The sequence below is a fragment of the Misgurnus anguillicaudatus genome, chromosome 24, assembly GCF_027580225.2.
Source record: "Misgurnus anguillicaudatus chromosome 24, ASM2758022v2, whole genome shotgun sequence".
Taxonomy (NCBI): domain Eukaryota; kingdom Metazoa; phylum Chordata; class Actinopteri; order Cypriniformes; family Cobitidae; genus Misgurnus; species Misgurnus anguillicaudatus.
Window position 1 is genome coordinate 29082234 of NC_073360.2, and position 14538 is coordinate 29096771.

The following is a 14538-nucleotide window of genomic DNA, read 5'->3' on the forward strand; positions in this document are numbered from 1 at the left end:
GCGGCCAGAGACCACAGCTGTGGTAAATTACTTTTATTTTAATATTGATAGTTGCTAAATTAAATCCACTCGAGTTTACTGGTTATTGGTTATTTAGGGCGCACTCACATTATCCAAACCAAACCAAACCATGCCCCAGCGCGATTGTCACCCCTCCCTACTCCCCCAGGTGCACGCGCTCACACTGTACTTTTTGTCGATCCGAGTCCGGGCGCGCTTTCGTCATTAAAATGCGATTGTTTTGAAAAAAGCAGGAAGTAAAGCTCTCCCTTAACACTGGAACCCACCATAATAATAAGTCTGTGTTTTTTATTCGGAGTCGTTTGGTGCGCGATTACAGACAGCCTTCTCACATGTCATCATATTCCTTAGTTGATCTGTCACGTGCGCAGCTCGGACATTGACGTAACCCCGCTGTGCGCATCAAAAGGTTTTTACGGCGGCAGATGAAGGTGAGTGGTCGCGCAGCTGACGTCTTCACCTTTTGAATCGCGTTAAGGCGCGAATGCGCTCACACCACAGCCTTCCGCGCCTGAGCCCAAGTGAACCGGGCTCTGGCCCACCTCTGCAACCCGGCCGTGGCGCGATTAACCAATCCGTGCCCGGGCGCGGAACAGAGCAATCACACTTTTCAAACAAACCAGGCTTTGGGGGTCAAACGCGCCCGAGCGCAGTTTGGTTTGGATAGTGTGAGTGCGCCCTTAAACGTTCATGGACCCCATTCACTTCCATGGTAGGACAAAAGAATACCATGAAAGTAAATGTCCATGAATGGTTTGGTTACAAACATTTCTCAAAATATCTTTCTTTGTGTTCATCGGAACAAAGAAGTTTAAACAGGTTTGTAACAACATGAGAGCGAGTGATGACAGAATCTTTTTAATAGTGTGCTGCAGGTATGGCTTATTTTGTAGCCTAACCCAGAAATTAGCGGGACACTGGTTCCCTCAATAAAAAGCCTATTCATATTTGAATCAAAAGTCTATGGGATAATGAATGGGCTTTTTAGAAAGGGAAACATTGTACTGCTAACTTCCGGGTTAGCCTACAAAAGTAGGTCACCCCTGCGGCACTCTGTTTTTTAAACAACACTGTGTACAACTAAATTGTTTTTTTTTCCTTTATAGTGGCAAGAAGTTCCTGGGTGTCTGAGGATGCTGTACAGTAGTATGTGTCTGTTTAAAAACATGCCATTATACATATCAATACAGTATTTGTCATCATAGAAAGTTATTCTATACATTTTGTTTAACACTTTAGTTTGTCTTATTCTTGAAGGTCTGTTGTTGTCAAAATGTATTGATATTTAGATATTAAAATCAGGAAAAAAAACAGTTTTGTTGTCAACACATCTACACATGTTGTTGTTACACTAATGTGTGGTGAATACTATGTATTAAAGATGTTTATATACAACATTTTATAAATAAGTTCTTGTGATTTTTATTTCATAATTGATTTGGATAAAAAGGAAATACAAATTTCCTTCTCCTAGAAATGAATATTTAAGACAATAATGTGCTACATACTACCTACATGAACTCTGAACCTTGTTGTTATATTGAGTGGCCTGGTAAACAATGAAGTTTTACATGTCTACTGAATGTTTACATGGTTGTCTTTATTTACCGTCATCTCTGTACTCTTGATTTTGTTCTACAGATCATGCTAATAAAATAAATGATGAAACCTATTTTAAATGGGCATTGCTGTTGTTGTTGTTTTTATGGGGGGGTGTCTTCTTAAGACACTTGGTATTAAGTTATTTGCTGGTATGACAGCACAGACACTGTCATGTAATAGTAAAGCTGGAACTGAGGTGATAATAACACCATTGTCTTTTTAGAGTTGCTTTTAGCTGATTAAAATGTTTCATGATTGATAAACATTACATGGCTATTTAATTGAACTGAGTTAACTTTTAAATTGCTTCAGCTAAATTCACACTATATCTTCTTGACAATAGAAATTGTTTTGTTATTGATCTTTACCTCATTGATTGCTACTTTGTAACTACTTTAAAACAATATTTAGTATAAAAATAAGGGTGACCTGACTTCTTATCCTGTTATGACAATGAATTGCTTAAGTATTTACAATTTTCTCGTTGCCATTTTGTAAAAAATATATATATATAAAATATATAAACAAAAATCTGTGGCCTAGCCATACTGTTTATTTCAAAATTACTGACAAATACATCATATAAATTTACAAAACACCATATAAAACCTAATGTGATCTTAATGTAGGAATACTCTCAGAAGAATAAAGTCACAAAAGCTGACACTGGGGTGGTGCCCTTTCAGAAACTACACGGAGTACCTAAGGAGTGCATATGGGTAAATATTGGTACCAAATGTGGATAAATCTGTGTGCATTGGTTTTGGAGGGCCACTGTCCTCCAAGTTTAGCTTCAACCTTAATCAGACACACCTGAATGACATTTCATATTCATACTGCAGTCTTTGATTAGATTTTTCAGGTGTGGTTAATTAGGGTTGGAGCTACACTTTGCAGGACCAGGAATGCCCACCCCTGGGACCTTTTTAAAACGGGTAGGCAACATCAGTCTGGAGTGCTGATATCCTGCAGAGTTTAACTCCAGCTCTAAGCACACATGAACAACTTATCAAGGTCTAAAGAGTCATCTTAAACTACTTGTAGGCAATGTTTTATCAGGGTTAGAGCTAAAATCTGCAGGACATCGGCAATACCGACCTTGCCAACACCTGTTTTGAAGGAGTTCTGTCCCAGTGAAAGTTTTTGTACCATATTTCTGAGTGCATAAAACAGAAGAAAAAAGAAAACAGTTATAAATGTGACGCAGCAGAGTTTGTTGTCTTTTATTATGCAAATACATCTGTGTATGTTTTACTGCCCTTTCACACCCAAGTGCCCAGTAGGCCTAAAACCTCTGTAAGAGGACAAAAGCCTATTTCAAAAGTCTGTAAATCAATGTCTAATTAGTGCATCAAAGTGAAAACTACTTATGCTGTGTTTACTTAATAACGTTGGACACACTTTTCAGACATACATGAAAAGGTAGTATACAGGCATTTTAAGACATGTTAACCATACCAGATTTTAACCTGCCCGCTGCCCCTCAAAGATGACATATACAGAAGTTTGCATAATGAACATATTTGGATAATCATTTAGTGATTAAAGGTAATATTTATTTAATTTTAATCCCTAAATGTGTTAAACTACATTATCCATAAGTCTCCATCATATTATTGCTGACAATGGGGAAACATGGTGCTGACATTCTCTGCTGAAAAAACAGCATACCAGCAAGACCAGCATATGTTGTGGTTTGGTGCTGGTTTGCTAGTGAACACCAGCTAAACTAGCCCCAAACCAGCATTAGCACCAGCTAAACCAGCACCAAACCAGCAATAGCACCAACATCCCATACCAACAAGACCAGCATATGTTGTGTTTTGGTGCTGGTATGCTGGTGACCACCAGCTAAACCAGCATAGACCAGTATTCCCATGCTGGTCCGCATGCTGGTTTGATGTTGTTTTTTTCAGCAGGGTTTGTAGTTCATTGAAATGGTTATGCTTAGGGTTGAAATACAAGTAAAGGAAAAGTTTTCTCAGCTAAGAAACGCGTTATTGTTAGCTGATAGCATTTCAAGTGTAACAGTAGCACCAAAACATCATTTGCGACATGGAATACTTTTTTATATGGGTTAAAAGATGATTCATGTGGCGCTGCGAAAATCCAATTGTCGTATGACATCAAAGTATCGCGGGAGGGACTCGAAAACACGAAGAGCAGTCCGATCTCGCGGCACTTTGATGTCATATTGTAATTGGTCTGCGCAGCGAAAGAACACCATAACAACTTAGCTGACCAAAGACCTCCTGTCCATAAGTTTTCGAAAGGATCTTTTAATTTTATTCTGCTGAATTGACACGTGTCTATATGTTCTGTTTAATATTGATATTTTTTAATAAATATAATACTAACATTTTCGATGGTAGATCGATTTGTTTGGTTTGCCTGGCACATAGGCTACTGTAGACTGCTATCATAACCATTATCCTTTTAGGCTATCAAACATTTAGTCATAAAGCGTTGACTACATGTCAATCAAAGAAATGAGCCTGTGCAAATACTTTAATTACAGATTTTTATTCTAGAGCAATGAAGTTTGTAGCATTAAATATACATATCATAATAGTACAATTTATGATAAAAAACAGGGAAGTTGTTTTCACGTGAATTTGGTCAATTTTATTTGTCACTTTATGAATAACAATGAAGGCATTTTACAACACTGTCCAAAAAGTCATAAATGTTACATCAGTAATAATAACACTAATAATATCAGCAACGTATTACAATATCTAATATAAAAATGATTGGACAAACAATATAAAATTACATATTTTCACAACACCTTTGTAATGTAAATGTAAACAATGTAAAACATTACTAAGATAAACATCACAGCATACAGTCTTGTTTAATTAACTGAAACTAAAAAAGACAGTCTATATTTATGTGGTGGAGTCTATATATGTGATGCTTAATATTAAAGACAAAAAGGTCAACTGGTAGTTTCAGTAATATACACAAGATAAAATACAGATATAATCACATAGATGACATAAGGTAACTTGGGACGTGGGGAAATAAGATGAACTATTTAACTATTGGGAGACAACTTTATCATTCTAAACAAGTTTTCATCCACTACACTAGTGAATTGCAACTTCAATCGATCACAAGGCCTAAGCCTAGTCCCAAACTAAAATGTATATTTGAGCTGTCTTAACAAAAAAAACAACTTTTACTGACATATCTTTAAATATATCAGTGCCATAATTTTGTCTCAAGATGCACATCAGTAAGTTTATTTGTAAGTCACATTTTTAAAAGTAGTGTAAATGTCCAATTTTAGCTAAGGCATAATCCTGGTTTAACCTTGACCTTGTCTTTAAAATCTGACTTGAGTGTACACTTTATACTGACTGAGGAAACAATGACTTTTCATACTCATCCTCATCATCATCATCACCACCACCACCACAATAGTGGATATCCTCCTCATCCATGTGAATTTCCCTAAAGTAATCATCATCTTTTATGTTCCCAAACAGCTCAGAAAAGTTGTCAAGCACAGTACAGTACAACTGGCAAACAGAGGAGATGATGTAGTATTGTCTTTTCTTTAGCAGGAAGTGAAGTCCTAGAACTCCACTGTCAGAAAGCCCACAGTCCTGGTCGGTAACTATCAAACAAGAACAACAAATATTTAGTAATTAATATATAATTGTAATCCATGCTCTGCAGAATTTAGAGAACCATACACTTTACCAGTAGGAAGCAGCAGTCATGGCTAATTAGCAGAGGTTTCATTTAAAATCTGCAGAGACCCCCCATGACCAGGATTGGTGACGACCGTCCTACAGCATGAAAGTAAAAACATAAATACACATTATACTAAATATATTTAAATTGGAATGAGTAACAAGACATACCATGCTCATTCCATACCCATGGCCATGCGTAACTCCCAGATGCCAGAATTGTATCAGCTGACAGCAGTTTTTCAGGTGCTGCCCTGTTGTACTCATCTATAGTCACAACGAATTTGGCCTTTTCCTCCAAAATCTTTCGGTGAAGTTTGTCTTCTCTCTTTTCCATCTTAAAAAACAAATGTGATTTGTCATAATCTGTACAGTTTAAAACTTTCTTAAAATGTTATATAAATGCATTTATGTATGATACATACAAGTGAATGATCAAAGTATATTTTGCACAAATGTATGAATATTTAAATTAATGCTGTCCAGGGTTGAAATTTGTTAGAAGTCGGAAAATTATTTAATGATGATTTTGAGGTTAACCTGTTTGTCGGTTGCTTCCTCTGCCTGATGCTATTATAATCATTTCACTCGCACTCTGGAGCCGCAGAGTGTAAGAAATTCAAGTTTTGATGGCATTAAAACAAAGCAACAATGCAACATACATGCTTTATCTTAAAAAGCATGGTAACTTCAATGCGTATTGTTTTAACTACAAATAACACAGTAGATCTATAGTTACTGTGGTAAAAGCATGGTAAATGCAACGCTTATCATGCTAGAGCTACAAACAACGCACTTAATACAATCACCTAAAGGATTATTAGGAACACCATAGTAATACTGTGTTTGACCCTCTTTCGCCTTCAGAACTGCCTTAATACTATGTGGCATTGATTCAACAAGGTGCTGAAAGCATTCTTTAGAAATGTTGGCCCATATTGATAGGATAGCATCCTGCAGTTGATGGAGATTTGTGGGATGCACATCCAGGGCACGAGGCTCCCATCCACCACATCCCAAAGATGCTCTATTGGGTTGAGATGTGGTGACTGTGGGGGCCATTTTAGTACAGTGAACTCATTGTCATGTTCAAGAAAACAATTTGAAATGATTCAAGCTTTGTGACATGGTGCATTATCCTGCTGGAAGTAGCCATCAGAGGATGAGTACATGGTGGTCATAAAGGGACGGACATGGTCAGAAACGATGCTCAGGTAGGCCGTGGCATTTAAACGATGCCCAATTGGCACTAAGGGGCCTAAAGTGTGCCAAAAAACATCCCCCACACCATTACACGACCAGCCTGCACAGTGGTAACAAGGCATGATGAATCCATGTTCTCATTCTGTTTATGCCAAATTCTGACTCTACCATCTGAATGTCTCAACAGAGACTCATCAGACCAGGCAACATTTTTCAACAATTTTGGTGAGCTCATGCAAATTGTAGCCTCTTTTTCCTATTTGTAGTGGAGATAAGTAGTACCCGGTGGGGTCTACTGCTGTTGTAGCTCATCCACCTCGAGGTTGTGCATGTTGTGGCTTCACAAATGCTTTGCGGCATACCTCGGTTGTAACGAGTGGTTATTTCAGTCACAGTTGCTCTTCTGTCAGGTTGAATCAGTCCATACCACACTCAAAATTGCTTAAATCCTTAAAACCTTTCTATGGCGTTTAATCAGACCCAAAAGTCGCACGCACAAAAACCACGCGCGAGGGAGAGATACATGGCGCAGAAAACTATTCGCACGCGGAAAAAGCATCCTCGCGAGAGCGCCCCTCCGCTCAGCGCGCACAAATGCAGTCACGTGAGCAAGGGTTTGGATGAGCACTTGCTCGACTCTCTCTATGGTCTCACAGCTGCACCACACGCGCTCGCTCGCGATTACTTTTGCGACTTTGGGGGCGGGACATTGACTGATGTCTCTGCATCTGTGATTGGTTGTTTGATTTGATTAGTGACATGCATGATCTCTTGGTCCACAATCCATCTCCAGTCAATCTAGGTAGAGAAAACATGTTTTAATATGATCATTATGTCAGAGTAGGTAATCTATGTTAAAACATTAGTCTTGTTTAAACCATGCAAACATAAAACAATATGCCCCTTTTTAAGGTATGTATTTTGTTTGTTGTTTAATATGTAGATAATTTAACAACCATATTATGGCAAATGAAATGAAACTCAAATACAACAACAGAGTATATATATATATATATATATATATATATATATATATATATATATATATATATATATATATATATATATATATATATATATATATATATTATATTGTACAGGACTATACTAAAGTTTGCTAATGCTAAGTCTGAACCAACTCTGTAACCTGACAATGTCAATATGTAGCCTATAGTATATATTGCAGGATGATAAACAGTAAACAAAATATATAATAAAATTGGCATTATTGTTTGGTTTGCAGCCTATTTCATGGATCAAACAAGACAATGTTTTAAAAGGACGTGCTCCGACATAATGGTCCTATTAAAACGTGTCTTCTCTACCTAGATTGACCGGATACGAATCGAGAACAGAAGATCTGAGAACGAATCACTGATTAAATCAACCAACCAATCACAGGCACGAAGACACCAGTCAATGTCCCGCCCCCAAAGACCCAAAAGTCATATTGATCGAGCGAGCGCGTGCGGTACAGCTGCGAGAGCACAGAGAGAGCCAGAGTCGCGCAAAAGCTCATCCAAGCCCTTGCTCGCGTGACTGCATTTGTGCGTGCTGAGCGGAGGTGCGCTCTCGCAAGGATGCTTTACACAATTGTGTTCTGCTTTTTAGCGCTCGAATAGTGTCCGCGTGCTCGCATCTCTCACTCGCGCGTGGCCTCCGCGCGTGCTGGGTCCGATCAAACGCCATACCTTTCTTTCCCATTCTGACATTCAGTTTGGAGTTCAGGAGATTGTCTTGACCAGGACCACACCCCTAAATGCATTGAAGCAACTGCCATGTGATTGGTTGATTAGATAACTGCATAAATGAGAAATTGAACAGGTGTTCCTAATAATCCTTTAGGTCAGTGGTTCCCAACTTCAGTCCTCAAGGTCCCCCTCCCAAAATGTTTTAAATGTCTCCTTATATGAAACACCTGATTCCACTCATTAGTCTTGTTCCAGAATGTTTAAAACGTTCCTTAATTAACACACTAACAAGCTAATGAACTGAATCAGCCCTTACAAAATTTAACCATGGTTTTTACTACAAAAGAAAAAAAAAAAAACAACATGGTTACTGCAGTAACTACAATAACCATGGTTTAACTATGGTTTTCAAAAACCATAGTTTAACCATGCTTATTGTAGTTACAGTAACCATGTTTTTTTTTTAATTGGAATAAAACCATGGTTAAATTTTGTAAGGGCTGATTCAGTTCATTAGCTTGTTAGTGTGTTAATTAAGGAACGTTTTAAACATTCTGAAACAAGACTGATGAGTGGAATCAGGTGTTTGTCAAAACCATGGTTGTTTTGTAGTTACCATGGTTTTCAAAAACCATAGTTTAACCATGCTTATTGTAGTAAAACCATGGTTTTGCTCATAGTAATCAATACACAAAAAAACATGGTTACTACACTTTTACCACAATAAAACCATGGTTAGTTTTCGTAAGGGAGGTGTTATATATGAAGACATCCAAAACATTCCGGGAGGGGGGGGCCCGAGGTGAGAGTATACACTGCTACCGTGGTAAAGCATGGTAAATTCGACGCGAATCGGATTTTAGCACGCAGTAGCCGAAACTGTTACCGTGGTAAAGCATGGTAAATTCGACGCGAATCGGATTTTAGCACGCAGTAGCCGAAATATACTGTTACCGTGGTAAAGCATGGTAAATTCGACGCGAATCGGATTTTAGCACGCAGTAGCCGAAACTGTTACCGTGGTAAAGCATGGTAAATTCGACGCGAATCGGATTTTAGCACGCAGTAGCCGAAATATACTGTTACCGTGGTAAAGCATGGTAAACTCGACGCGTATCGCGTTACCTTTATCCTAATATGACTATTATAAACTGGTCGAATCTGCACGTCACGTAAAAGCTGAAGATGGCATTTAATCGCTTTAGTTACGATTTGCTGATTTAAAATCATTTTGAGATACAATAAACCTAAGCAGAACTGACAGATATAAAACAGCGATTGAATTGAACACGTTTAACCTGATTTATATAGAGTAATAAACTTTATATCAAATTAAAGAGACTTAACTTACCAACATGCGTTGTTAAATCTCGCGATGTAATGTAATGCAACTCCTAATTATGTCACATGGAGTTCTTCTCTTTAGCGACCCCAGTGGACGTTTATTTTTCAAAACTTTAGCAATACGTACCTGTTAGTACATATTTGTGGTCCTGCAAAAAAGTGTACAGAGGTACGTATTTCCCATGAGACCAGGTTGCTTTTGCAGTGATTTTTGTGTGAGCATATCAGTGAACACCCCTGACCACTCGGTGAGTTTCACGTCTTTGTAAACGAAAGTTTAATGCATTTTAGGAAGGATTGTTCCAGTGCACCTATACACCCATTGTAGAGGTGGGAGGTGAAACAACAAACACCTGAAAATTCTCGGGGCAGCCGCATTTCAGTCAAAACCGTTCTATTTCATCATAAACAATCTGAAAACAGGGCTTTAAGTGTAAAATACCGAACTTGTCCTTTAAGTCAATGTAAAGACACGTTGAGGCATGTCTAGAGGTCTCGCGGCATCAATAAGGCATTTAGCGTGGTGCAAAAGACGCGATTCCGCCTCATGGCACGAATTGAACGTTCGCCTGCAAACTCGCGAATTGAAAAATTTGAACTTTGACAGAAAAACGTGCCGTGTTAACCAATCAGAAGCTTGCTCTAGTAGTGACGTGATTACAGGAAGTGAGCGGAGTCGCAGAAGCCCCTCCCATGATGCGAATTTCCGCATGAATGTCTCAATGACTAGAATTTCACGCATGAATGAAGCGAGTAAACGTAAACTGTTCAAGCAGCAAACTAGGTGCGGTAGACGTGATTTTGACGCCTCAAACGCGGCTGGTGTGAACCCATGGTAACACTGTAATTTTTATGGAATTTCCTGACTAGTTATGGGCTTAAGCTTTAACTTCTAACTAGTCAAAAAAGTTATTTAAACTTAAACATTTAAGAGTAACAATGATTTTTTACAGTGTACAGTATGTCTAACATAAAAACACAGTTTGGTTTCCTTATGAATTCAGTTTTTCCTCCATCATATGCTCGACATCGGACAGCTGGTCCATCTGTTTTGTTTACGTCCCATGAGCAGAACGAGAATTTATGAGGTGTGAAATGACTGACATGTCTTCATGTCTTCTGCATCTTTCCCAGTCTCCTGACTGGGACTCTGTCATAACCTATTAATTGTAGTTAACTATAAATGAAACTTAATTATATGTTAAATTTGTGATGCTTTAAGGCAGTGTTTCTCAAAAATGTTCTGCCATTCCCCATTTTGGAGGTAGGGAAGGGTTCTGAGCCCCACCTGTCCCCAACAAAATGGTATTCAAGGCTTTAAGTTTAACCGCTGAAACCGATTTGATCACATCATATTTTAAAACATAATAGCATTAAAGGTAACAACATGAGAGTGAGTAAATGATCCCAGAATTTTCATTTTGTGTGAACTATCCCATTAAACACTTTCAATATAGAAAATAAATGTGCAATGTTTGTCACTTAGCACAAAATAAGACTTGGTTTAAAAGTAAATAACAACTATGTTTGCATTTTTCCTCTGACAAAAGTCATTATACTTTCTTTTCAGCCGGCTATTTGGATAGGTCAACTGTCTATCTGGGTTTTCTTTCTTGGTGCTGAATCTACAGTTTTTATTCTTTGTCACAAATGTATCCATTGTTAACCTTAATACCCGCTACAACCTATAAAGTTTTTGTTCCACTTTAATTAACATTCCTCTGTAAATTCATTCTCGAAGGCTATGCCATTTTTTTCACAGTCTGATGTTGTTTAATTGAATGTGTTGTTTTGAGTGTATGGTCAATAAATAAATAAATTAATAGAGATGGGGCACAAAAATTACCAAATTTCCTCCGTTTTGTCACGCCTGACTTGTAATGTTCCTATCCCCGCCAGTGGGGCACGCCCCACACTTTGAGAAACGCTGCTTTAAGGCCAATGCAGTGTCTGGAAATCACCGTGCTTATAAAGATGATGCAAAAGCACCACAAAAGTTTTGTGAAATTGAACAACTTTGGATGAACTGTCCCTTTAAATAAACGGCTGTTTAGAAGCTTAGAAGATAGCAAAGCTGGACCACTTAACATAAACAACACACAATTTGACAAACAATCTTGTAACAAGGCTAAATGAGGCCACAAATCCCTTAATACCTGTATATTTTGCCGTGGTCAACATCCCGTAGCCGAGTTTCATCCAGGGAAGGAGACCCGATTCCTTTAAAGGGCTGCCAGTTGGTGCAATGCTATAATCTGAACATGAGTCATTTGGGTCTTTTCTGGCAGCAGAAAACAACATTTGTAAGCCTAACTGGACCCATCTGTCATTTTCATGAATGCTGTGTGTGTGGAACAAGCCTGTTATTTTTACCACATTAAACATTTGACATAATTGAATATTGTTACCAGTGCAATTCATAGTTTATTTGTGCCGATCTGATGGTTAGCACTCTTATGGTTAGTACTGTTATCTAATGGTGTATTAAACCGAAGACTGTAGATATTAACAAGATGGTGCAGTATTACTATGAATTGAATAGGGTGAAGTCCACTAGAATGCGTTAATATTGAAAATATGTTACCCATGTCTTAAAGCTCATGTAACAAACGCTGTTAATGCATTTTTTGATGTTAATCTGGAGTACCTATAGAGTAGTATGACATCTTTTATATTTCCGAAGAGTCTTTAGTTTAATCAGATTTATAAAAGAAAGATTAGCTTTACCGAATCTTTCCGATAACGTACGAAAAAATGAAAAAGTAGGAGTTATACCGCGGGAGGAGCGAGTATGAGTCATGCAACACTATACAACACTTATTACTTATGATTCACTACATGTTTGTGTCATTTATATAATATGCACGCACCTATTTCCAACATAAGACAGAAGTCTTACTTACCGCGTGCAACTCGTCATGACCCGGTTGGGAAAATCCAGCGCATCAAACACACACGCAAAACTCTGCAGCTACCCCGGATAATAAACTATATCCATTGTTTCCATAAGGCTGGATGTCTTCACCTTACATCCAAAAACACACTTCTTCATTCGTGCCATTGTTGAGTTTTGAAATTAAACAAAGCTGAGTGGCGTGATAAGATGTTTGCAAGTTCTGGCGTCTCCCGCTGATTGACAGGTGGGCGGGGTTTTCCGGGGAATGTGCCCATATAAAGAATTGATACGTATAGAAAACCCCTGAAACGTCAGTTGGACCTGTAATCGAAAAAAACTTTCCGAAACTTGTACGAACCCTGGTGAAGTGCATTCGGCACAGAAATACTCTGTAACACGCCCAACTGCTTTTTTGACACTTACGTTTAGCATGAGGAAACAACTCTATAACTGTGTTAATAAGTTAGAATCCATTAAATACCATTGAACCCCCCCTTTAACCATTGAGTAGATAGGACTGCTGAATTAGCTGCCCAAACAAATTGCAAATATTTTACTTAAAGATACTTTGATTATGTTTATAATCCCTAACTGTTCATAATGTACTTTTTGGCAAATTTTTAGTTTTAAGTTAAAAATAATGATTCCGAAAGATATTTTTTTTTATTTTAGGACAATGTTAGAATAACTTTGAGAGGAAGTGCAACATTTTAATTATACACTTACAGCAACCATTCAGCTTACACAGAGCACTAGTAAATGTTGAAAATAATGTACAGTCACAGTGTCAAACAGGTGCACTGTGATGAACAGCAGCTTTACATTATTGTTGCTGAACTGCAGTTATCTTTAATAAGAAATAACTTATTTATAAATCTATCTTGGGACAGTTGACTCAATATCTCTGCTCTCTTACTCAACTTAAATCTTCTGGAGCTTATTCTTTGCGTTCACAAGAATGGTACATCATTTCAGTACCATCTATATGAACTGAATTTGGAAAACAAGCATTTTGGTACGCGGCACCCAGTGATTGGAACTTTGAATACCTTGAAATTAGCTAGTGACCTAGTGTCGATGAATATTTTAAAATCTTTTAATATTGAGCTGTTAAAGGAAGAAACAATTTGTAAATGTTTTTAATCTGTATCAATGATGTGTTTATGTTGTGTCTGATGTGTTTTTTTTAACACTGTGTTGCTCATCTTGGCCACTTCTGTAGAAGAGATTTTAATCTCAGAAAGTTTTATCTGGTTAAATAAAGGGAATAATAATAACGGTTGAGTAACATTGCAAACTCAGACACACCTCCAGCGGTCTACTGGTCCAGACCTCCAAATTGGTCATAAACCATTTTCACTATAACGCCTCATTTAATTACAGCAACAAAACACATCATGTTAGAAAGCGACTTTTAATGTAAAACAAGCTACACTCTCTGAAAAAAGGTTCAAATCTTGTCACTGGGACGGTACCTTTTAAAAGGTCCTAATATGTACCATTTTGGTACAGATATGTACTTTTGAGGAACCAGTATGTACCTCTACCAATGTGTGGGCTACCTTTGAGGTACCAATATGCACCTTTTAGGTACCGCCCCAGTGAAAACTTTTGTACCTTCTTGTACCTTTTTTCTGAGGGTACGTTTTATGCCAGGGAAATTTTATGCTAAATATATAGTATCATTTACACAGCTTTTCTTCATACATTTAACATTTACATGGATACATGTTGTTAGTGCTTTGGGTTCCAATATTCAAATTATTTATGTATACAGTATATTATGTATACTGTATATGATGAGTACTGGATGGGTAGAGGCCAGTACCCATACAGTATGTATTCTGCTGAAAGTAATTTGATTTGAGAAATAGTGCTATCACCTCCTAGTGGTTATTTGTAGAACTACAGTCAATCAGACCACAGTGAGCAGATCTTTATTATGAGGTATATTAGGTTTATTATATACTATTACAAGTTGTTAAAAATAAATCAAAAGTATAATTTTAATAACATTAAGATCTATAAAAGATGATAAATTAATTAAAAAATAAATCACATTAACGTAAAAACATGT

The 14538-nt window shown here is 37.5% G+C and overlaps 1 long non-coding RNA gene across 2 annotated transcripts; it reads right to left on the minus strand.

Moving 5' to 3' along the window:
• Positions 1 to 4222: 4222 nt before the first annotated feature.
• LOC141361595 (uncharacterized) lies at positions 4223 to 9760 on the minus strand. Of its 2 annotated transcripts, none has more exons than XR_012367738.1 (4): positions 9573 to 9760; positions 5499 to 5664; positions 5335 to 5423; positions 4223 to 5248 (listed from the first exon to the last, which is right to left on the minus strand). It is a non-coding gene; the product is annotated as an uncharacterized lncRNA (long non-coding RNA). The 2 variants fall into 2 exon arrangements; XR_012367737.1 differs by having other exon boundaries at positions 5515 to 5664; positions 9573 to 9759.
• Between the last annotated feature and the right edge of the window lie 4778 nt (positions 9761 to 14538).